The sequence below is a fragment of the Hoplias malabaricus genome, chromosome 15 (genome assembly GCF_029633855.1).
Source record: "Hoplias malabaricus isolate fHopMal1 chromosome 15, fHopMal1.hap1, whole genome shotgun sequence".
NCBI lineage: Eukaryota > Metazoa > Chordata > Actinopteri > Characiformes > Erythrinidae > Hoplias > Hoplias malabaricus.
In genome coordinates, this window is record NC_089814.1 from 33,210,709 (window position 1) to 33,236,305 (window position 25,597).

At 44.7% G+C, this 25,597-nt stretch overlaps 2 protein-coding genes across 3 annotated transcripts in view; one reads left to right on the forward strand and one right to left on the reverse strand.

Moving 5' to 3' along the window:
- Positions 1-25,597, reverse strand: part of wdr91 (WD repeat domain 91) — a 59,421-nt gene that overhangs the window by 24,321 nt on the left and 9,503 nt on the right. Inside the window, exon 2 of the mRNA XM_066646752.1 lies at positions 7,962-8,103. The gene's annotated coding sequence lies outside the window, so the exon portion shown is untranslated. The remainder of the gene's footprint in view (positions 1-7,961; positions 8,104-25,597) is intronic.
- Positions 1-25,597, forward strand: part of rab27b (RAB27B, member RAS oncogene family) — a 48,542-nt gene that overhangs the window by 3,022 nt on the left and 19,923 nt on the right. The gene's annotated exons all lie outside the window — the stretch shown is intronic.

A 25,597-nucleotide genomic window follows, 5' to 3' on the forward strand; every position in this document is an offset into this window, starting at 1 on the left:
TTTTTTAGTAGCGTCTGAATAATTCATAGTAAAATTCATCATTATAATTTCAGAAATAGTATTTTTAATAACTCTGTTTATTGTTTATTTGCTGAATATACTGGGAATATAGTTCATATTTTCAAATAGATTATAATTTCCAAAAGCAATTTAACCCAGAAAATCATCAAAGCATTATCCTTTGACTAAAAGGTGCTAAAAATGTTGGTTATGAGCTGTAATTTCTCAGTTGGACGGTGTGTGCTGTGTGATATGAACTGGTGGTCTGTTGTGGGTGATTGTGGAAAAGCAGCAGGGTTTTTTTTTTATTTGCTTTAAGAATGAATCAGCTGGCAGACGAACACACACACACACACACACACACTACTGCTACTACACCTGAATGATGTATTAATGAATTAATGAATCCTGGCCTTGTTGCTCTTACTCACCTGAGGATTGTCATTTAACTAGAACTGTGCAGGGAGCAATGACTCTGTGTCTCCAAAAATATTCTCCTGAAATAAAAGTGAAGCTGGGGGTCCATAAGTCAATACTGATCAGAGACGTAAATCCTAAACCTGATAGGATTTTTACATTATATTTTTTTAAGCAGAATCTGAAATTTTCCTTGATTAAATTTAGTGATGAGCTGAAAGGACAATTTTTATTTGAAATAAAAGTTAAGGCACAATTCGGCAATTAAACATAATACTAAACGACCAAAATATGAAACTAGCATGTGGTGTGGTAACAAAACTAGCCGTTCCACCTTAAATGGTTCTCCATTTACCTCTAGCACCTAGACATGAGAATGTGACCTCAGCGTCAGAAATTAGAATAAAACCGTGACGTTATATAGAACCAGCCTCAGCTTTGTTGTAGTTTGTTTATGGCACATTAAATTGTTGTAATTTCCTCCTCAGTGACTTTATGTTTCTGCTTTTGTCTCTGTTTAGTGGATGTGGTGGTTATTGAGCAAGATGTGATGTTTTTAAGATGGTATCTAACCTGTATGGTTTGGTTGTTGTATCTCTTTTGTGAGAAGAACTTTTATGAAATATTCACTGTGTTACAATGTGTGAACAACGTTGCCAAAACAAACATTCTCATTATATGTACAGATGGAAGCATAAACTAGTCTGGCAAAGATCCCATCCTTGATATTGCTGTGTGTGTGTGTGTGTGCGTGTGTATTTAGAAGTTTTACCTAGATGAAAAGTTACTTCTAGAGGGTTTAACATCAAGAGAAATAGAGAATCTTCCTTTATTCTGTCTTCGTTCCTCTGGCCTGCTCTCAGTAATTATCCCCACCACAGGGGTCAAAGGTCATGGAGGGTTGCCAGCTGCTGAGGAAGAGCTCACTGTGGCAGGCTTCGAGCCCCACAGGAGCTCACATGCTGGGCCTTATTACTTACACACAGGGGCCCATCCACCTCTAGCAACACATTTAGACCAGGCTCAGTCTCCACAACACAGGACCATCTTCTTTTAGACCAGGCTCAATCTCCATTTAGACCAGGCTCAGTCTCCATTTAGACCAGGCTCAGTCTCCCAAAAGTTGATCATCTCCATTCATTGATTATCTGTAACCCTTATCCAGTTCAGGGTTGTGGTGGGTCCAGAGCCTACCCGGATTCACTGGGCACGAGGTGGGAACACACTCAGCAGGGGGCGCCAGTACTTCACAGGGCAACACACAAACATTCACTCACACACTCACACCTATGGACACTTTTGAGTCGCCAATCCACCTACCAACGTGTGTTTTTGGACTGCGGGAGGAAACCAGAGCACCCGGAGGAAACCCACGCAGACACAGGGAGAACACACCACACTCCTCACAGATAGTCACCCGGAGGAAACCCACGCAGACATAGGGTGAACACACCACACTCCTCACAGACAGTCACCCGGAGGAAACCCACGCAGACACAGGGAGAACACATCACACTCCTCACAGACAGTCACCCAGAGGAAACCCACGCAGACACAGGGAGAACACACCACACTCCTCACAGACAGTCACTCGGAGGAAACCCACGCAGACATAGGGTGAACACACCACACTCCTCACAGACAGTCACCCGGAGGAAACCAACGCAGACACAGGGAGAACACATCACACTCCTCACAGACAGTCACCCAGAGGAAACCCACGCAGACACAGGGAGAACACATCACACTCCTCACAGACAGTCACCCAGAGGAAACCCACGCAGACACACGGAGAACATACCACACTCCTCACAGACAGTCACTCGGAGAAAACCCAAACAGACACAGAGAGAACACACCACACTCCTCACAGACAGTCACCCGGAGGAAACCCATGCAGATACAGAGAGAACAGAGCCTCAAAGACAGTCACCCAGAGCGGGGCATCTCCATTTAGATCATGCTAAATCTCCACAACACAGGGTCATCTTTGTTTAAACCAGGTTAACCGTCACGAAACAGAATCGTTCAGCATTGACATAGTAGGTTGTGTTATGATTGTTTTTGGTTTTTCATCAAAGTGAGTTGGAGTATAGCTATCCAAAATATATGGAAGAGTGTATCTCAGAAACTGATGAGCAACACAAACCGCACATCAACAGTCTTAACACCAGCTGCGTGCTAATGCTAACGTTGTGGGGATGATAGGTTTACCATGACAGTGTCTTCTGTGGAGCAATGTGGGCTAAAAACGACTGAAATTATGCTGCCGTTGAAGACGAGAGACACTGTAAAATTTGTAAAGCACTCGTGAATGATCTCAAGCCAGAGTCCTGAGATGCTACCTAGAAAAAGCTACACGCCATATGTTTTGTAGAGAGTAGTAGCAGAAAAAGCCTATAGCGATCCAAGCCCATGTGCCTCCCCCGTGTGGCTGGTCATCAATAATTCATGGTGTTATTGTAATGAGGCAGGCAAGGAGGCAGGATGTAAGTGTTTGTATCTTTGTAGAGTCCATGGTGAACACAACTTAAAACTGAACACAGGGCACAAAGCTCGGAACACCACTGAAAAAAAAGAATTCATATACGGATGAAACGAGAACACAGATCACGACAAACAACGAATAAGACAAGGCGAACAACTGGTAACAACACTGACCGACCACTACCAGGTGCAGCACATGACATGGACAGGGCAAGAAAGGAGCATGGGGTGGAGAAACAGAACCCCAAACCAAACTGAAGCACAAGGACGCAGGAGGAACAGGGCAAGGCAGGGCCGGATGTGACAGTTATATTAATATTATCCTAACGCTATTACTCTCAGTACATAGTGTCAACACTGATTAAAAAGCAGTGGACCAGGCTTTTATCTTGCCGGACCAGGACTGGGTCATTTCTTCTGGGAAGTGTCGAAGACTAATGAAGTTCTGGTCAAACTCTTCCATCCTCCTCCTCTATAATGACGCTGTCCCCAGTGCGGCGCTGGGCTGGCTCCTCTGGTGCCTGTGTGGACAGTCGAGGGCGTTAATTGCCAGCTCTAAATAATTAATGCTACTGTAAACCCAGAGAAATGCCAAGGAGCCTGAGATATTGCCTCTGTTTCTCTCTGCTGTTTCTTATTGGTAGATAGGTACAGTTTTGTCCCTGAACACAGCACCAATAAAGGGCAAAATGAGTGAGTGACTGGGTGAGTGTGTGACACTGCCCACAGGTGTGAGTGTGTGAGTGATTGGGTGAGTGTGTGAAACCGTCCACAGGTGTGTGTGTGTGAGTGACTGGGTGAGTGTGTGAAACTGTCCAGAGGTGTGAGTGACTGGGTGAGTGTGTGAAACCGTCCACAGGTGTGTGTGTGTGTGAGTGACAGGGTGAATGTGTGCAACTATCCACAGGTGTGAGTGTGTGTGAGTGACAGGGTGAATGTGTGAAACTATCCACAGGTGTGAGTGTGTGTGTGAGTGACAGGGTGAGTGTATTATACTGTCCATAGGTGTGAGTGTGTGTGTGAGTGACAGGGTGAGTGTATTATACTGTCCACAGGTGTGAGTGTGTGTGAGTGACTGGGTGAATGTGTGAAACTATCCACAGGTGTGAGTGTGTAAGTGACATGGTGAGTGTATGAAACTATCCACAGGTGTGAGTGTGTGTGAGTGACAGGGTGAATGTGTGCAACTATCCACAGGTGTGAGTGTGTGTGTGAGTGACAGGGCGAGTGTATTATACTGTCCACAGGTGTGAGTGTGTGTGTGAGTGACAGGGCGAGTGTATTATACTGTCCACAGGTGTGAGTGTGTGTGAGTGACTGGGTGAATGTGTTAAACTATCCACAGGTGTGAGTGTGTAAGTGACATGGTGAGTATATGAAACTATCCACAGGTGTGAGTGTGTGTGTGAGTGACAGGTTGAATGTGTGAAACTGTCCACAGGTGTGAGTCTGTGAGTGACTGGGTGAGTGTGTGAAACTATCCACAGGTGTGAGTATGTAAGTGACATGGTGAGTGTATGAAACTATCCACAGGTGTGAGTGTGTGTGAGTGACAGGGTGAATGTGTGAAACTGTCCACAGGTGTGAGTGTGTAAGTGACATGGTGAGTGTGTGAAACTATCTACAGGTGTGAGTGTGTGAGTGACATGGTGAGTGTGTGAAACTATCCACAGGTGTGAGTGTGTGAGTGACTGGGTGAGTGTGTGAAACTGTCCACAGGTGTGAGTGTGTAAGTGACAGGGTGAGTGTGTGAAACTGTCCACAGGTGAGAGTGTGTGACAGGGTGAATGTGTGAAACTGTCCACAGGTATGAGTGTGTAAGTGACATGGTGAGTGTGTGAAACTATCCACAGGTGTGAGTGTGTAAGTGACATGGTGAGTGTGTGAAACTATCCACAGGTGTGTGTAAGTGACATGGTGAGTGTGTGAAACTGTCCACAGGTGTGAGTGTGTGAGTGACTGGGTGAGTGTGTGAAACTGTCCACAGGTGTGAGTGTGTGAGTGACTGGGTGAGTGTGTGAAACTGTCCACAGGTGTGAGTGAGTGTGTGAGTGACTGGGTGAGTGTGTGAAACTGTCCACAGGTGTGAGTGTGTGAGTGACTGGGTGAGTGTGTGAAACTGTCCACAGGTGTGAGTGAGTGTGTGAGTGACTGGGTGAGTGTGTGAAACTGTCCACAGGTGTGAGTGAGTGTGTGAAACTGTCCACGGGTGTGAGTGACTGGGTGAGTGTGTGAAACTGTCCACAGGTGTGAGTGAGTGTGTGAGTGACTGGGTGAGTGTGTGAAACTGTCCACAGGTGTGAGTGTGTGAGTGACTGGGTGAGTGTGTGAAACTGTCCACAGGTGTGAGTGAGTGTGTGAGTGACTGGGTGAGTGTGTGAAACTGTCCACAGGTGTGAGTGTGTGAGTGACTGGGTGAGTGTGTGAAACTGTCCACAGGTGTGAGTGAGTGTGTGAGTGACTGGGTGAGTGTGTGAAACTGTCCACAGGTGTGAGTGAGTGTGTGAAACTGTCCACGGGTGTGAGTGAGTGTGTGAGTGACTGGGTGAGTGTGTGAAACTGTCCACAGGTGTGAGTGAGTGTGTGAGTGACTGGGTGAGTGTGTGAAACTGTCCACAGGTGTGAGTGATTGTTTGAGTGACTGGGTGAGTGTGTGAAACTGTCCACAGGTGTGAGTGATTGTTTGAGTGACTGGGTGAGTGTGTGAAACTGTCCACAGGTGTGAGTGAGTGTGTGAGTGACTGGGTGAGTGTGTGAAACTGTCCACAGGTGTGAGTGAGTGTGTGAGTGACTGGGTGAGTGTGTGAAACTGTCCACAGGTGTGAGTGTGTGAGTGACTGGGTGAATGTGTGAAACTATCCACAGGTGTGAGTGTGTAAGTGACATGGTGAGTGTATGAAACTATCCACAGGTGTGAGTGTGTGTGAGTGACAGGGTGAATGTGTGCAACTATCCACAGGTGTGAGTGTGTGTGTGAGTGACAGGGCGAGTGTATTATACTGTCCACAGGTGTGAGTGTGTGTGTGAGTGACAGGGCGAGTGTATTATACTGTCCACAGGTGTGAGTGTGTGTGAGTGACTGGGTGAATGTGTGAAACTGTCCACAGGTGTGAGTGTGTGTGAGTGACTGGGTGAATGTGTGAAACTGTCCACAGGTGTGAGTGAGTGACTGGGTGAGTGTGTGAAGCTGTCCACAGGTGTGAGTGTGTGTGAGTGACTGGGTGAGTGTGTGAAACTATCCACAGGTGTGAGTGACTGGGTGAGTGTGTGAAACTGTCCACAGGTGTGAGTGTGTGAGTGACTGGGTGAGTGTGTGAAACTATCCACAGGTGTGAGTGACTGGGTGAGTGTGTGAAACTGTCCACAGGTGTGAGTGTGTAAGTGACAGGGTGAATGTGTGAAACTGTCCACAGGTGTGAGTGTGTCGTTAAGGAAGTTTGTAGAGTTTGAAGAGGTCATGGACATGTTTCTTAAACAAATATTACCCACGTTTCCTTTGGAAGCAGGAAGTGCTGCATGTGCCCGCAGATAAGCTGTTCCTAAAGTACATGTGCACTACAAGATAAACTCTGTTGGAGCTGAATTATTCATCACGTCATAATTAATTAACCCCTTAATCTACAGACCTCATTACAACAGAGCCTTCACAGACTTCTAAAGCAGAGCCTGGTTACGATTTCACCGCAGGCTTTTACGCTTCGGTGTCCTTTTCCACTTCGTCTTTTTCTCGTTCGAGAGAAACCGAGCTGAACATTTAGCGGTGGAAAACATTACCGTTTCCTAAAAGCCCACAGTGACCACAGACCGGGTTATAAAATATTTATGCAGTGTGGTCTGCGCTGATGGATAACGTCCCTCGACTCAAAGCAGCTTTCAGTGGCCTTTAGAAGACGGTTAGAAAAACAAATAATATATTGTATTCATTTTGTACTTGATGGGAGGGAAATACACAGTGGCTTGTTTTGTGGAGACCACCTTCGTTCACTGTATTTCCACTCAAACCAGCCGTTAAAAACAAGTTATTCAGTTTCCAGGAGACAATTCAGCAGAGATTAGATAGAAGATAGAAGACGTCGACTCCTGTCTTGAAGGGGAGTGTCGAACGTTAACTGAACTGAAGAAAGTCGAACCCTGAAAACCAAGATAAGACTTCAGATCCGAACACGTACACCACAGTTTGCGTCCATCCTTCTTTCCTTCCACTGTCAGATGAAAAAACTCAACGCTGTGGGTCTGAAAGGATGTGGAGCGGCCAGGAAGCCAGCACGGAGAAAAGGAAATAGAAACAAAAGATAGACAAAGGAGAATACGAGACCCACCGCCCCAGACCTTAACATCACTGAATGTGCTTGGGATTAATGGGCTTGTGCAACCAACTTCTCAGACTGAACTTTGGGAGCGTAGCTGCATTTCATTATGGAACAGGAAGTGAGGAAGGTAAAGGGTGAACAAAGTAAAATAATATGATATTTTTATGTTATTTAGTTCAGCTAAAAATATACTTTCTCGATGCTGATCAATAAAAACCTGTAGTTACAATGTAAACAAATGAAGGGTGGTCCCTGAGTGTTCTACAGAACTGTATGTGCAGTATATTCGAAGTAGGCATAGTTCAAAAGAAGCAAGCCACTTACTCTTTATGTTTTTGCTTTTATGGAAGAACAGAATCAAACACATCTTTCTTTCTTTCTTCACACACACACACACACACACACTCCACCACACCCGCATCTCCACTGAGGAGAGAACGCTAGTTGCCTGGTGACTGAGAGAGAGAGAGAGAGGAAGAGAAGGGAAAAAAGGAAGGATGAGAGGAGAGCAAGAGATGGCTACGATGAAAGAGCGAATGAGGAAACCTTGTAATAAATAAAGAGAGAGTGAGTGTGTGAGACTAAGAGGACCAGGGATAGAGAAAAAAACAAGAGAGAGAGAGAGAGAGAGAGAGAGATTGGTGGGGTATGAGTTTACATTACTTAAAACAATACAGTACAGACAGAGGGCCACAGTGGCACAAAAGCTAGTGCCTAGGGCCTCGGGGTCCTGGCTTCAATCCTTACCTTGTGTGAGGAGTGGGGTGTGTTCTCCCTGTTGGCTGTGTGTCACTGTCCACAGGTGTGAGTGACTGGGTGAGTGTGTGACGCCTTGTACAGGGTGTGTCCTTGCTGTGCGCCCAGTGATTCCAGGTACCCACCAAAAACCCTGATCAGGACGAGGCAGATACAGATGTTAAAAGAAGGTGATAGGACAGATAAAAATATATTTGCACATTTTGTGTGTGTGTGTGTGTATATATATATATACGTAACACACCGTCAAGTGTAACCTCTGTGATGTAAAGCCTATTGCTGATGTGTCAGGGACATAAATGTATGGCCGCTTGCAGAGCGCAGGATTTGTTGCCATAGCGATGGGTGAGTTATGTTGATATATTTAGCATAATCAGATTGAATGGTGTTTCAGTGGCGAGAGGGAAGCTCTAAACATGGAGGAAAAAAGGAGTGCTTGTGTGCAGATGACAGACAAATATCCACATTCCTGTTCAGTCGCTCTTAGCCCTTTTCCACAGAAAATACGTTTCCAGCTGGTACTGAAGCACGGCAAGTTGTGACAGTGTCTATGAGTGAATCAAGATAAAGAAGCTCCAGAAAGAGCTCAGGGATTTATATACAGTGTTACGGCACAGTGGAGCTATACAGAGTGTTAGATTGTCCTCGATGGTGCGCTGGGTAAAACACATTAACTTTCAGAAACAGAATCATATCTGTCTCTGATCTGACCCCTCTGTAAACAGTGGATTAACCATGACTCTGTGAATTGAGCAAACGTGCAGTGCCCCCTGCTGATTTGGTTCCCATCAAATAGGATGGGAAACCTGAGGATGGTGGTGTGCTGGAGTGCACAAAGCTTCCAAGAATCATGAACGGAACTGGTTCTTTTGGTGGGAAAGTATTATCTGGGAATGGCAACCCTCAAAGTAGTGTGTGTTAGTTTAGATATCTGTGGTGTGTTCTCCCAGTATCTGCACAGGTTTCCTTGGGCCGCTGCACTTGCTAATGACTTTCAGATGCTCCGCCCACTTAGTTACCATAGTAATGATTGTGAGAGGTCTGTCTTGCCAAGCTGGTGTGGTCAGTGTGCAAAAACTCCCTCTGAAGGCCAGGCCGGGTCAAACTGACATGGACGCCCTGTAGTGATCCACACACCGTCCCCTGCTCTTGTTGAACAGGAATTCTGACTCTCTGGACTTGTCCCCTGCGCTATGTCCAAAGGTCTGTGGTGAACTCAGCTTGAGATTCACAGTTTGTTTAATCTCTATAGCAGCTGCACATGAGCCTGATGTCACAATGCTCAATGCCAGGAGTTCACCAGAGTTGTAGAAACCATTGGAAGTATTCTCTGGAGTTATGGATCACAATCCAATACCTTCGGGATGAGTTGGTGTGACGGAGCTAATGGAGCAACATCAGATCCTGTCCTCATCCTATTGGTTTGACATGGATGTTTGACAGTTTTGACTGTATAGAGCAAGGACAGCTCATTTAGGCTTGTTTTACTTCAGTTAAACTTGTGGTGCCTGGTTTCTGTTGAGGTTTAGAAGTATTCAGAGATGTTGGCATGTGTCTCCTCTCTTGTTGAGTGTGTGGTGAGGTTGTCTCTAAGCTCTCTGTGATGAGCAACCCACGGATTCTCTGTGCTCTCTGCTTACAGCATCTCTCTCTCTCACACACACACACACACCTTCTTTTTTTAATGTGAGGCATATTGGCTCCTCGCCTGCAGAGCACACGATTCATCTGCAGGAATATTTCATGAGGTCTATCTCTCTCTCTCTCTCTTTGTCCATCTCTTTTTTTTTTAAATCAATTTCTCCAATCAATCAAAATGTATTTATATTCCCTCCCATCACTCCCTCACTTTTCCTGTGTTTTTATCTCCCATCTCTTGTTGTACTTACTCAATCTCTCTCTGTTTACTTCTCTGTTTTCTCCCAACTATACGATGGGTGTTAAACTTTTGTGTGCGCTCAACTGCAGAGATGTGCATATATATGAAGGAAATACTTGAGTGTACTGTATTGTGTATGATACAACATTGAACAGAGGCTGAAGCAGAGGATGTGACCGAGTTTGGCCCTTGAATGAGAAAATGAGGATGAAAATTTCCGGTTGTTAGAAGCAAGTCTGTTTACAACAACAACAAAAAAGGCCTTTCTCTGGGAAACAGCATTCCCGAAAAATCTAACACACACAAATGTAGTTGGCATGACTTCCCAGCTCATGTTAATCCATTCAGACACAGAGAGGTCATATGAGTGATGAATTGTGGCTCCAGTGGGTGTTACTAATAAATTGGGGCAAGGTAAGGGTTAATAATAAACTGTTCTGTGAGTGTAAGTAGTTTAACGTTTCTAATAAAGTGGCCAGTGAGTAGAAGTAGAAGCAATGTGTTTCTAATAAAGTAGCCAGGGTGTGGAAATGGTGTTTATAATAAAATGGCTTGTAAATGTGTGCTGAAAATACTTGAAATTTGAGGCTAGCAACTAGCTTAGCTACAAACTGCTTATACTACAAAAATAACATGGCGCTAACAGCATTGCTACGTTTCAGACTGCCTGGAGCGCTTCAGTAATGTTTAATAGCCTTCATGATATGATTTCTGACACTGTGTCACGCTTTATTTTATATAAACATGAATTAAGGTATGTTAGCATGAAGCTAAAAACACAACCCGGTCTCACACCTACTCGTGATATAGTCACATATATAGGAGACTGCAATTCGTGACATAGTCGCATATTTCCGACATTTTATGCGACAATATCATGATCATAAGTGTATGGGTAATTACCATAGAAACACAATGCGACAGTGACAAGACAGCTGATCCTCATTACAGGTGTCATTACTCACAACATAGAAAAAGGCATAATGTGAATTACATTACATAATCGTTAATGTTTTGTTTTGTTTTGTTTGTTCCCCGTTCCTGCTGACTTTGTGGATTCCCGGTTGTAATCTTCGCGGTTATTCGACTGTCTTCCCCAACACTGCGGATTCAGGCCGGCTTGCACCGAGGCTGTCCTGCCCTAGCTCTGTGGATTCCCGGCCGGTTAGCTTTGCTGCTGTCCTGCCCTAATCTGCGTTTTTCGGCTGCTGTTCCAGTTAGCTTCGCCGCTGTCCTGCTCCAACTTTGCGGATTTCGACTGCTGTTCCAGCGGGCCTCGCCGCTGTCCCGCTCCAACTTCGCGGATCCCGGCTGCTGTTCCGGCTGGCTTCGCTGTTGTCCTGCTCCAACTTTTCGGATCCCGGCTACTGTCCCGCTTAGCTTCGTTACTGCCCTGCCCCAAATCTATGGTTCCTGCCTACAGTGTCTGCTAGCACTGCGGCTATGCAATTACTCTGCTCCAACCCATTGACAATGCACCTGCTATCTGCTATGACTCTATTACTGGCTATTCCACTTTTTCCCATCCTTGATTGCCCCCACATGAACCCAGACCCCCTGTTCAACTCACTGTTTGTTAGTTATACGGCTGATGAACTACGTAAATATAGGTATTCTCACTGCCTTTCCAAACATTCTGCTGTTGCTGCCTGCAGAGCTGGTATACTCAACCGGCGACGCTATCTTCACCGTGGCTCAAGGCTAAATCGCAATAAATCTGTACACTATACCAATGGTAGTAACATTTGCTCTTTCTGGACACTGTCTCGCTCACCTTCTCATTCTACAAAACGTTTTTCTAATCTGTCTAATTTACGCCCTCTTACCCCTGTTGCCCCTAGTTCCTCGTTTGCCCTCCTTAATGTCCGCTCACTCACTAACAAATCTTATCTGTTGCAAGAATTAATATTGGACAATTCACTTGATCTCCTTTTCCTAACAGAAACATGGCAACAACCAGGTGATTACTATTCTCTCAACCAAGCAACCCCACCCAACTTTAATTATGTGCAAAAACCACGTTCCTCAGGTCGTGGGGGCGGTCTGGCAGTGATCTTTAAAAACAATCTCAGAATTACTGAACTTGTTTTCTCATCACCATCATCTTTTGAGTATCTTGCAGTCAAAACACCTGGCTCTATTACCGTACTCCTCATCTATCGCCCCCCCAAATCTAATTCATCCTTTTTCTCTGAACTATCTGAGCTACTCACTCTCGCTAACTCTTCTTCTTCTCGACTGTTGCTACTTGGTGACTTCAATATACATGTTAACACTCCTGACAACAAGTTAGTGACTGATTTTTTAGCTCTCCTTGACTGCTTTTCCTTCACTCAACATGTAGATTTTCCTACTCATGACAAAGGTCACACACTTGACCTAGTCTGTTCTTCTTCTGTCCTGGTTCACAACCTTCATCCTCTCCTGTTTCCACTCTCTGACCATAAGCTCCTTCTATTCTCTGTCCCTATGAATGTAGCTCACCAATCTGTTAAAAGACTTATCTCTTTCCGTAATATTAAATCTGTTGATCCCTGTTCCTTCGCTCAGTCCATCAATATGAGCTTTCCTGTTCTCACTGCTCCATCCTCTCCTGAGGTACATGCCACAATGCTTAACTCTGCTCTTTCCACGTCCCTCAACGCTTCTGCTCCTGCGAAAACCAAATTGGTCTCTTTCACCACTTCTGCTCCCTGGTTCACCACTGAGCTGCGCGCTATGAAACAAGCCGGACGTCAGCTTGAAAGGCTGTACAAAAAAACCAAATTAACGGTGCATGCTGATGCTTATCTGCAACACATGCGCAAATACAGAGATTCCTTACACACCACCAAGTCTAGGTATCTCTCAGGTCTTATTAATAGGCCTAATGCTAACCCCCGTAATCTCTTTACAACAATCTCTAAACTTTTCAAAGCCCCTGGCAGCAACATGACACCCTCCTCTGAACTCTGCAACTCCTTCTTACACTTCTTTGAAGATAAAATTTCCAATATTAATAACTCTCTTACGATTATCTCATCTAAATCCACCTTTCCTTCCTCACTGTCTCCACAGCCCTCAGTCTGTTCTATATCCACGCCCTGTTTTTCTGATTTCAGCCCGGTTACTCCTTCTCTTATCAGTGATATCATTACCCATTCTAAAAGTACCACCTGCTCTCTTGATCCCCTCCCTACCTCACTAACGAAAGCCTGCATGACTGCTTTGGTCCCTCATCTAACCTCTATTATTAACCATTCACTGTTTTCTGGCTATGTCCCCTCAGTTTACAAATTAGCTGCAGTTACACCTATCCTTAAAAAACCTGGTCTTGACCCAGCAAATCTAAATAATTTCCGTCCGATTTCAAATCTTCCATTTTTTTCTAAAATCCTTGAGCGTGTCGTAGCCACCCAGCTGACAACATATCTAGAATCCAATAACCTCCTCGACTCATTTCAGTCTGGTTTTCGTCCTCACCATAGTACCGAAACTGCCTTGGTCAAAGTTATCAATGATCTGCTGGTGGCTGCAGATACGGGAGCTCTAAGTATTCTGGTCCTCCTTGACTTAAGTTCTGCCTTTGACACAGTAAATCATGCCATCCTCCTCTCAAGACTGCGTGAGCTGGGTGTCACTGGTTCTGCCCTTGACTGGTTTAGATCTTACCTAACAGATCGAAAACAATTTGTCACACTTTCTGGACATAGTTCAACCATCTCATCCATCTCACAAGGGGTCCCACAAGGCTCTGTCCTTGGCCCATTACTGTTTATTGTCTATGTACTTCCCCTCGGCCATATTATCCGTCATTTCAATCTTGATTTTCACTGTTATGCTGATGACACACAGATTTACCTCCGGACCAATTCTTTCAACAACCCACCACTCTCCAAATTGGAACTTTGTCTCTCAAAAATCAGGCACTGGATGACACAAAATTCACTAATGCTTAATAGTAATAAAACTGACCTAATCCTCATTGGCTCCAAATCTACTCTAAATAAAACTGGCTCCCTCACACTCTCAATTGATGATGTCACCCTGTCCCCCTCCACTGTGGTCCGAAATCTTGGCGTCACCCTCGACTCTACGCTCACGTTTCATTCCCATGTTAGTTCCGTCATAAAAACCTCATTCTTCCACCTTCGCAACATTGCTAAAATCCGTCCTTCTCTTTCCCAGTCTGCCTCTGAACGCCTCATCCATGCATTTATCTCCAGCCGTCTTGACTATTGTAACTCTCTTCTTTCTGGCATTAGCTCCTCACTACTACATAAACTCCAAATGGTCCAGAACTCTGCTGCCCGTCTCCTCACCCACACCCGGTCCCACCACCACATCACCCCAGTTCTCCACAACCTCCACTGGCTTCCTGTTAAATATCGTATTCAGTTCAAAATCCTCCTTCTCACCTACAAAGCTCTCAATAACCAAGCTCCCTCTTACTTATCGGACCTTCTTCAACCATACACACCTAATCGCATTCTCAGATCTTCCTCAGCCGGTTTACTCACCATTCCCCCTTCTAAGCTGCGTAGTCTTGGAGATCGAGCCTTCTCCAGACATGCCCCCCGCCTCTGGAACTCCCTTCCTCCAGAAATTCAACAGTCAACATCTCTATCACTATTTAAATCCAAACTTAAAACACACCTGTTTGCGGCTGCATTTAATCCCTCTGTTTCTGATTAGCCCTTGTTTTTTTTTTTTTTCATCTGATTGTAACAGCGTCTTTGGGTTACTGAAAAGCGCTTTAAAAATTCCATTTATTATTATTATTATTATTATTATTCCAACAAAGGCATAAAGTATTTTATTATATTATTTCAACTAAACAAAGTTTATTATTGGTGTTCTACTTTAGCTTTAACTCTAACGAGAACATTTCTTTCACTTAACGTTATTTTGACTAATTTTCAAAAGGTTAATACTGAAAAGGACATTTCTCTAGCCGTTATTTGCTTCGGAATTTTAGCAAATAATGAATTAGTAACGTTATATTTTCCGTAAATAAAAATAAGACAGTGGTATTAACGGATGGTAATGACGCCTTAATGAGGAAGTGTTTTCGTGTTAGTGTCGCATAGTGTTTCTATGGTAATTACCCCTACACTTATGATCGTGATATTGTCGCACAAATTGTCGGAAATATGCGACTATGTCACGAATTGCAGTCTCCTGTATATGTGACTATATCACGAATAAGTGTGAGACCGGGTTGAAAAACAATATCTTGAAACCTAAGGTTTGTATGTTAATTTGCTTCTAGGTTTCTATAGACCAAATTTTGTACAGAAAATGATATATATTTTTTCAACATATTCTAAGGTAGTTAATTCTACCTCTAATTCTTGGGGAAGCCAAATGGACTGAGATATTTTCATTAAAATACCACTAGGTAGCATTTGGTATTATTGCTCTTGGACTCTTGCCTACAGTTAATTCATTTTTACAGCATTGTCCTGCAGTCAAGGTGGTGGTTTCCTACCCTCCTACAAAAGTTACATAGCGCAGTCTCTGCAGTGCTGAGTCTGGAATAGCAACCACAGATTCTAACCACTATTCTCCCTATTACAGCCCAGTGGGGCATTTGATTTAGATGAATGATTTTGAAGCTGTAATTTTAAGGGAACAATATTACATACTGTTCTTTTTACACTAGCTTTAGCTACTGGTTCTGTTCCTGTGTTGTCTGCTTTCACAGCACAGTTTTAGCCTCTGACATTTACATTCATGGCTTTGTGTGATATGAGATTTTTTTTTTTGTCTTTTTCTCGCTAAGTCACATCGATTAGGAGGTGAAAACGTGTTCTCAAGCTTCCCCCTGGAGCAGTTTCTTAGCCACTCTTTCTCCTCTCCCACCTTCTGGCATTTCATGATTTTTCTGACTCTCTCTCCTCTGCTGCTGGAGCTTTAAAAGCCTTTAAAAGCCACAGCAGCCGTGTACGAAAAATGTGTTTCAATAAGAGAAGAATACTGATGTTGTATTGGCCACAATGTTGGCGTCAGTGTGACCATTCTGCTAACCGCAGCTTTATGAACATCAACAAAACGTAAAGGCGACATGCTGTGAAAAATTAATGTGCACATTAGTTTGGGGATGTGGTAAAATAAGGTAACTCATTCATTTTGTTAGACACAGCAACACCGACACAACTAGCACAGAGGAATAAGAGTAAAAATGGAGTAAATGAGAACAAAGAATAAAAAGTACTGAGCGAAAACGGCTAAAATCCAGAGATTCTGCTCCTCATTGCTGTGCGCTCGGGGGCAGGGTGAACAGTTATCATTTAAAGGAACAGGTGCTGAAAGTTGGGGCTGTTTGAACAGATGGTGATTTTGATGTTCGTGATTGTGAATGTAGGGCGGCACGGTGGTGCAGCAGGTAGTGCCGCAGTCACACAGCTCTAGGGACCTGGAGGTTGAGGATTCGATTCCCGCTCCGGGTGACTGTCTGTGAGGAGTGTGGTGTGTTCTCCCTGTGTCTGCGTGGGTTTCCTCTGGGTGGCTGTCTGTGAGAAGTTGGTGTGTTCTCTCTGTGTCTGCGTGGGTTTCCTCCGGGTGACTGTCTGTGAGGAGTTGGTGTGTTCTTTCTGTATCTGCGTGGGTTTCCTCTGGGTGACTGTCTGTGAGGAGTGTGGTGTGTTCTCCCTGTGTCTGCGTGGGTTTCCTCCGGGTGACTGTCTGTGAGGAGTGTGGTGTGTTCTCCCTGTGTCTGCGTGGGTTTCCTCCGGGTGACTGTCTGTGAGGAGTGTGGTGTGTTCTCCCTGTGTCTGCGTGGGTTTCCTCCGGGTGACTGTCTGTGAGGAGTGTGGTGTGTTCTCCCTGTGTCTGCGTGGGTTTCCTCCGGGTGACTGTCTGTGAGGAGTGTGGTGTGTTCTCCCTGTGTCTGCGTGGGTTTCCTCTGGGTGGCTGTCTGTGAGAAGTTGGTGTGTTCTCTCTGTGTCTGCATGGGTTTCCTCCGGGTGACTGTCTGTGAGGAGTGTGGTGTGTTCTCCCTGTGTCTGCGTGGGTTTCCTCCGGGTGACTGTCTGTGAGGAGTGTGGTGTGTTCTCCCTGTGTCTGCGTGGGTTTCCTCCGGGTGACTGTCTGTGAGGAGTGTGGTGTGTTCTCCCTGTGTCTGCGTGGGTTTCCTCCGGGTGACTGTCTGTGAGGAGTGTGGTGTGTTCTCCCTGTGTCTGCGTAGGTTTCCTCCGGGTGACTGTCTGTGAGGAGTGTGGTGTGTTCTCCCTGTGTCTGCGTGGGTTTCCTCCGGGTGACTGTCTGTGAGGAGTGTGGTGTGTTCTCCCTGTGTCTGCGTGGGTTTCCTCCGGGTGACTGTCTGTGAGGAGTGTGGTGTGTTCTCCCTGTGTCTGCGTGGGTTTCCTCCGGGTGACTGTCTGTGAGGAGTGTGGTGTGTTCTCCCTGTGTCTGCGTGGGTTTCCTCCGGGTGACTGTCTGTGAGGAGTGTGGTGTGTTCTCCCTGTGTCTGCGTGGGTTTCCTCCGGGTGACTGTCTGTGAGGAGTGTGGTGTGTTCTCCCTGTGTCTGCGTAGGTTTCCTCCGGGTGACTGTCTGTGAGGAGTGTGGTGTGTTCTCCCTGTGTCTGCGTGGGTTTCCTCCAGGTGCTCTGGTTTTCCTCCCACAGTCCAAACACACACGTTTGTAGGTGGATTGGTGACTCAAAAGTGTCCGTAGGTGACTGAATGTGTGTGTGTGTCTGTGCCTGTGCCTGTGAAGGAGTGGCGCCCAATGATTCCAGGTAGGCTCTGGACCCACCGCGACCCTGAAATGGATAAGGGTTACAGACAATGAACGAATGAATGAATGATTGTGAATGTACCTTATTAACATTTCAGTTATAGGGTTTATTTTGTTGAATAAAATCATATTTAACACTAGGGAACAGTTACTTTAAAATGACAAAAGAACAGGAGAATGTTTGAAATTTGAATTACAATAATATTTTACACAAAAACTCTTTTATACTTATTTGTACACCTAATGATAATAAAAAAATGAATAAATAAACAAACATTTAAGAAATGTGCCCTAGTGATAATAGGAGTGAGATCAAGTACTAATGTGAGAGAATTAGATCGGTCACTCCATCATTACAGAGAACAGTACTGCAGCTGGAGTGGTTTCTTACCCCCCTCCAAAAGTTACATAGTGCAGTTTCTGCAGTGCTGAGCCCAGATTAGTAATGACAGAGGCTCTGTTCTCCCAATTACAGGTCAATGCAACATCACAATGATTTTGAAGCTGTAATTGTAAGATAAAAATGTTACATAATGTTACTTTAAGTGCTTTCTATGGAAAGTGTGGAGAGCTGAATGTCTGTGTCCAAGGTGGCTGGCTTCACTCATAACAAGAGGTGTCTGTAAAGACAAAACACTCTCATTTATCAAAGTAGAATAGGTTTGCAGTTGGAATCATTCATTCATTCATATTCGGAATGGTGGGTCCGGAGCCTACCTGGAATCATTGGATACAAGCAGAAACAAACGTGGCTCATATGTATTGCAGAGTATAATGGAAATGAACTGATTTGGAAATGTGAGTTTTGGTCCCACATTAATGAATCCTAAGTTTGATCCGTCTGCACACTCTGTGTAGACTTAAGGTGGACACCAGGGTGTGTGTGTGTTTGCATATGGAGTATATGGGTATTTGTGTGTGTGTGTGTGTTTAGTGTCTGAATTAGAGTTCTACCCTCATCATTCCTTAAACCAGAGCACACAGATCCACCATCTCCTACAAAATTCAGGTCAGATTTGTAACAGAATCGAATCACACTAATTATTTGCTGCTGGTGTCGGTCCAAAGCTGATACTAGGTTTTATATCTGTGCCATAACTAGCATTATATCTCCATAATTATGGTACTACAAATTTGTTTGTTTCTGTGTGTGTGTGTGTGTGCACGAGCACATTGGGTTTAAGACTTAGATCCTGCCTCAAGCTCGCCTCTGGCTACTTAGGAGACATCAGATAGAGTACAGCTCTATGAATGAGGAGAGAGAGAGAGAGAGAGAGAGAGGGAGGGACCTAAAACAGATGAATGTCAGATCTGTAAAGAGTTAAGGGGAAAGGGAGAAAAGGGAGAGAGAGGGGAGAAAGTATAGAAAGTGGAACGAGAGAGAGAGAGAGAGAACAAGCATGAGCAAATAAGAGAAACAGAGGGAGGAGAATCTCTCTCTCTCTCTGAGTAGTGTATAGTGACCTCTGTGGGCCTGTGTGATGTGGGGTGTGGTCTTTAAGGAGGGTGTGTGTGTGTGTGTGTCCTCTGGCTGAGCAGCTGGAGAACTCCTACAGCTCCAACACTCTCACTCAGAAAAAGGACCAACTCACAGGTAAGTCTCTTTAAATTTCTGACGCTGAAAGCTCTGACCACTGCAGTCTTCGCTGTGGACATTGGGGTCATTGTCTTAGTCTTCGGGTCTGGTCAGGTTCACGTGCTGCTGGGCTGTGAGCGTTTACGAGTTTGTGAAGCGATAGGATTGTGGATCAAAGCGGTGGCGTGACGGAGGAATGCAATCACACCCTTTTTTCTACAAGTTGCTGACTGTCTGAGTTTATGGCTCACTGCCGTTCCCCTTCGGGAGCGCTGGCGAAATGGCTCTGAACCTCCATTCTACGTTCATAATTCTTTTTTATTACCTCCTCTGACCTTACAGGTCCACTTTGTAGGTCTATAATTACAGACTGTAGCTCTGCATACTTTCACCCTGTTCCTCAGCGCTCAGGACCCCCACAGAGCAGGTGTGATGTGGTGGTGGATAATTCTCACTGCTGCAGTGACACTGACGTGGTGGTGGTGTGTTAGTGTGTGTTGTGCTGGTGGAGAGTGGATCAGACACAGCAGTGCTGCTGGAGTTTTTAAACCCTGTGTCCACTCTGTGAGACACTCCTCCCTCGTTGGTCCACCTTGTAGATGTAGAGTCAGAGACAGTAGCTCATCTGTCGCTGCACAGTGTGTGATGGTCGTCCTCTAGTCCTTCATCAGTGACACAGGACGCTGTCGGCTGGATGTTTTTGGTCGGTGTTGGTGTCGGCTGGATGGTTTTTGGTCGAGTGGTTTAAACTCCAGTGGTCACTGCTGTGTCTGAACCAGTCGCACCAGCTCTGTGGGGTCCTGAACTTTGTTGGAAATTGTGGAAGGTGGTAAAAAAACATGATTTAATTTGAATCATTGATTTAAAGATTACATCATAATAATGAGTCTCGGCAGGGTACGGCTCAACACGCCTGGAGGAGATCACTGCCAGGGATCTCTCCTAGAAGAAGTGCTTCATGTTGCAGTGTTGCTGCTCCCCCCACCCCCCACTGGCTCCCTCTCTCGTTGTTTTCTCTGCTCCTTGGCTGAGACGGATGGAGGGCATGTGACTCAGCGGTGGGTTTGCTGAGCGCTCGTGGGGCTCCCTCCTCAGAGCTGCACAGAAAAGAACTTGTGTTCACTTTGTTTTCTCGTGTTTTCTTCGTTCTGTGATTGACCCATTTAACTCCGGGCACTGAGAAGTTCCACAGCAGACTTTACACAATGGGTACAGTCCAGTTAGAGAGAGAGAGAGAGAGAGAGAGAGAGAGAGAGAGACAAAGAAAGAAAGATCTAGAGAAAGACAAATAGTGATAGAGATAGGGAAAATGAGGGAGAGAAAGACAGACAGACAGGATAGATGGATAGATAGAGAGAGAGAGAGAGAGAGATAGGGAAAATGAGGAGGGAGAGAAAGACAGACAGACGGGATAGATGGATAGATAGAGAGAGAGAGAGATAGGGAAAATGAGGAGGGAGAGAAAGACAGACAGACAGGATAGATGGATAGAGAGAGAGAGAGAAGGATAGGGAATGAGTTAAAGAGATACAGACAAGTAGACGTATAATGAAAGAGATATGGAGGGAGGTATGGAGAGAGACAGCTAGAGTGATAGACAGATAGATAGAAGTGTTTATAAAAAGAGAACTGTGCGGTGGTAAATAAGATCGTAAACCGCACACAGCTCTGAGCACTGTTACTCAGTCCAAGTCTCGCCACCGTGCCCTGTGCGAGCATTAACGCAGTTTAATCCTATTCACTTGTAAATGATGTCATTATTCATTAGACAGGCATCGGGGGCGTGTTTTCCCACAGCCCCTGGAGAGAGCCACGCGCTGTTCTTCAGCTCAGTGCTGCATTTCTCAAACACAGCAACTGCTCACGGGCTGATAAACATCTCCAACGTGACTCTGCACATCCGCCTGAGTCGGCCAGAAGCACAACAACACGGGCAAAAGTATTTGGACAGTGGGTCGTTTTCTCTGGCCTTTTTTTTTTTTGTCTCGTAGCTCGGTGGAAGTAGAGAAGTTGTGTGGAAAGTGCAGATTCAAAGCATTTCTCTCCCATTATTAGACGTAAGTGTGAGCCCCTCCTTCCTCTGAGACACGTGAGACCAGCCACTACTTCTTTTCGAGCTGCAGCTAATGTAAAAGCACTGTGCTGGAGGAGATCTGTGATGTGAGTGTGTGTGGATGACTGGGTATGAGTGAGTGCGTGAAACCCTTGGCCAATGATCCTGGGTAGTAGGCGCTGATCAGGGCCTAGCGGCTATAGAAGATGAACGAATGAATGAATGAACGAATGAATGTGCTCCTCCCAGCATATTGAGCTGATGTAACTGAATTAGCAGTAAAAAAGTTCATTGTGTTTAAAGCTTTTCAGAGTGAAAAGACTGAACAAAACCTAACTGAACTTAATTGGAATCAGCTTTTGTGTATTGTATTTTCTTCTATTGTTCACGGCGAGGTTTCGCAGTCCAGCTTGAACCAAGTAAACAGACTCATTTCCATTTCATTCCATTTAGCGAAGCTTTAAGACCAAGCTTCTATGTTTAGAGCTGTAGGAGACAAATAAGAGGTGGCTGAAGACGGCAAATAGCTCAGGTCTTATTCACCGTTAACTTAATCTGGGCTTAATTGATTTGCTGTGACCAGGTGCTGGAGACAAAGCAGCTCCATTCGTCCAGCGTCCACATTCAATGCATGCAGTCTGTTGTTGGCCAGCACTGGACAGTCTATACATTGTCAGGTAATCAATCACATTTTACGTAATGGCATTTACTGATTAAGAACTTGCCTTAAGTGGAACGTATAATGGTTTGAGATAGTTAACCCTTCACAATTCTTTCTACCGTGTTTCCCCGATAGTAAGACACCCCCGATTGTAAGACGCAGTGTGGGTTTTAGGGGGGTCGGCTAATGTAAGACGTACCCCGAAAGTAAGACATAGTAAACTGTACGTTGGAAAAATATAAGCCATAGTACCGGTACCTTTTGCTGCATTAACTGCGGGATGCGGACGGATCTGGAGCGGAATGAGCGGAGGGATGTGGAGGCCGCGGGAGCAGCAGTAATGTTTTCCGTGGTCCAACACGCAGCCTCAGTGCCCTCATGTGCAGCCGCTGGTGGCCGCTCTGATTGGCATGGCCATGGTTGTCATGGAATAAATCTGTTTTATCTTCCAGTATAACATATTCATATGTTTTTCATTGTTTTACATGTTATACATGGAAATACCGTCATGATACGGTTGTAACAAGACATTCTTGGCACTTGCTTTTATAAAACTGTTTTATGGTGAATACCATACTGTTCAGGTTGTTAATAAATGTTAATTTTATGGTTAAAACAAAAATCGACATTTTTTACCAATATAAGACATACCCCGAAAGTAAGACATAGTGGGACTTTCGGGGGTAAAAAGAATGTAAGACACTGTCTTACTTTCGGGGAAACACGGTAGTAGCTCACTGAAATCGTGGAAATTACAGATCCTTGCAGTTCTCGTCCAAACAAAATTAGCCGAAATAACATTTAGCAGCTAATGCTACTTGGAAAAAATGAGTGCAGTACAAGTACCTTTCCCAAACACATTTGACCCACGCAACACACCCAGAGGCAAGGAACCAGCAAGTTTAGTCCATGGGTTAAACGTTAGCCTCACGTATGGATGCCCTCCCTGGTCAGTGATGGGATCACTACTTTAGCTTGAACACTAATCACCTTACAAATACCACAGAGGCTCTAATGTTATTTGCCTGTCCTGCGGCCTTCTCCATTCGTCTAAATGTCAAGGCTGTATTGCATTTAGTCAAATGTCAGGTCTTCGAGTCCAGCTAAGGAATGACACTTGGTCTGGCGATAACTTGGCATCGCTGGAGGCAACCATGCACCCATTGTCGCGTGTAGTGCCATAAAACATGTTCAAATCACCTCAACACACGTCAATGGTAAGAAGAACTAAGAACTGGTGCTTTGGTCAATCTCGTTGTTTTTGTGCTGCTTCTCCTATATATTTTTTTTAATGTTGGCCATCTTTAAATGCCAGAGGATTTTCTCAGTCTGTGTTTATTGAGTTATGCTTTAAGGTCAGCGGTTATTGAATGGGTGTCGTGTCAGTTCAGGCTTTACTCTGCTGCTAGGAAGGGCTGTTGTTAATCCTAATTCAATATCAGTGAATCCATCAATATTCTTATTTGTTCTAGTAAGACTCCTCCTCCTGTTCTGCAGAGACACTGCCTGTCAGTCTACGATTCCAGATCTATGTTGAAAATGTGATGTTTACATCATGGCCACCAACTCTGAAGGAGATTGGATGCTGAAATGTGGCGATTTGATTGGTGGAATTGGTGGATCTAGATTGATACAGATATTCTACCTGTATCTGTGCATGTTCCTTCCAGGTGCTACACATTTCTCCCACAGCCCCAACACACATGCTAGCACATGGACTAGCAATATGCCCAGGATGTGTTCCTAACTCACGTCATGTTACCTTGATTCCAGTTAGACTGCAGACCCACCATGGCCCTGATCAGTACGATTCTAAGGAGTCTAGAAGATAGAAGACAAACTAAGCTAGATGATACTCCTCCTGTACGAGCCAGCTGGCCTCTCACCCCCCATACTGCTTTATCAATCCGTACCTGATTTGGAGGGTCTTCACATTTGAAATAAGACAGAGAAATTGATTCTTGGTTATAAAGTGCAGATGCCCAAAAATTGGCCTGCATTTACATATACTATTTATTTGTACTGCTTTAGCCATTAGCTGTAGGCTGTACGCTATTGAATCTGTAACGCTGATTCCATTTGAGTCTTCTTTAATTATCAGCTGCATTTGTTGTTTTTGATGAGAGAGGTAAGTATCCCAGTAAGCCCCCATAAGGTTGAGAGTTTATTCAGTGCTGTGGGGGTTCCAGTCCAGATTTGGACTCTGTGTAACATCGATCTCTTGGCGAGCTGCACAGTGCTGCTAACCTTTCTCCACCTCCTCTGCCTTCCCCAGTACAGATGTCTACCTGGCCCCTGTAGAGAGACCCCCCTAGGCCCCACTGTGAAAGCGGGTGTGTGCTCACGAGTCTGTGTGAGAAAGACGAATGCTGCAGTATGGCAGAAATGGAAAGGTTATAGTGCTCACCGTCTGTACTGATGTTTATTGATGTGATATTTCTTGGCAGCCTCAAGCTTAATGCATGGATCAAGGGCACTTTTACAAGTTGTTATATAAAAAGGGGTGAAATATTGAGGATTGCTTACACGATATTATGTAAGGTAGGTACATTTATTTACAATCATTTACACATGGCATTTTTATATCCGTTTTGGTTCGCAAACCTAATTTTGAACCGCATTTCCACCAATAAAAATAGGCTCCAGAGCCTGAAAACTTTGATTCCAGCGGGAGCCAAAGAATAGTATGTTGTTCAGCACCAACTGTGACGACATCCGTGGGTGTGTCTAGTTGTACAGGAGCAAGGAGCGCTTCTCACATACAGGGGTTGGACAATGAAAGTGAAACCTGGTTTTAGTCCACAGTAATTTATTAGTACGGTGTAGGGCCTCCTTTTGCGGCCAATACAGCGTCAGTTCGTCTTGGGAATGACATACACAAGTCCTGCACAGTGGTCAGAGGGATTTGAAGCCATTCTTCTTGCAGGATAGTGGCCAGGTCACTACGTGATGCTGGTGGAGGAAAACGTTTCCTGACTCGCTCCTCCAAAACACCCCAAAGTGGCTCAATAATATTTAGATCTGGTGATGTGCAGGCCATGGGAGATGTTCAACTTCACTTTCATGTTCATCAAACCAGTCTTTCACCAGTCTTGCTGTGTGTATTGGTGCATTGTCGTCCTGATACACGGCACCACCTTCAGGACACAATGTCTGAACCATTGGATGCACATGGTCTAACTGGTGCAATGTGGAGTTAATGAAGATTGCCCACCAGGCTGCTCCAATTTAGCCATGAAACCTCCCACACTAAAATGGCAGGTCTTTCAGTTTCATTGTCTAACCCCTGTACTGCCGCTGTGAAGCATCCTCTGTTGGCGTATCCTTAGTTCCACCTGTACCAAGGTTCTAATAAGCATGAATGAAACCAGTTCAAGAACCAGAGTTCTTTTGGTTGAAAAGCCCTAACAGTAATGCTGAGGTTTACTAAACCATAACTGATTACTATACAGTTATGTATAATTATATACTTATTATAAAGTTGTTTGAGTCTTGAATCTTGGGTTTGGATTCTGCACTTAGAGAGACTTGGTAAATCCTTTGGTTGTACTGGTAAAATCCTAGATATGACCAGTATGTTTTCCTTAAAACTTGGTAAAAACCTTGGTTTGATCACTGTAGTTACTTATACTTTCAAAAAAATCTTACAAATGTTTTTTTCAAGCAGTTCAAATCCCACCACTATAGTAGCTTGAACCGTTAAATGAATGGTTTGATCTCTGTAGTTGCTTGACACT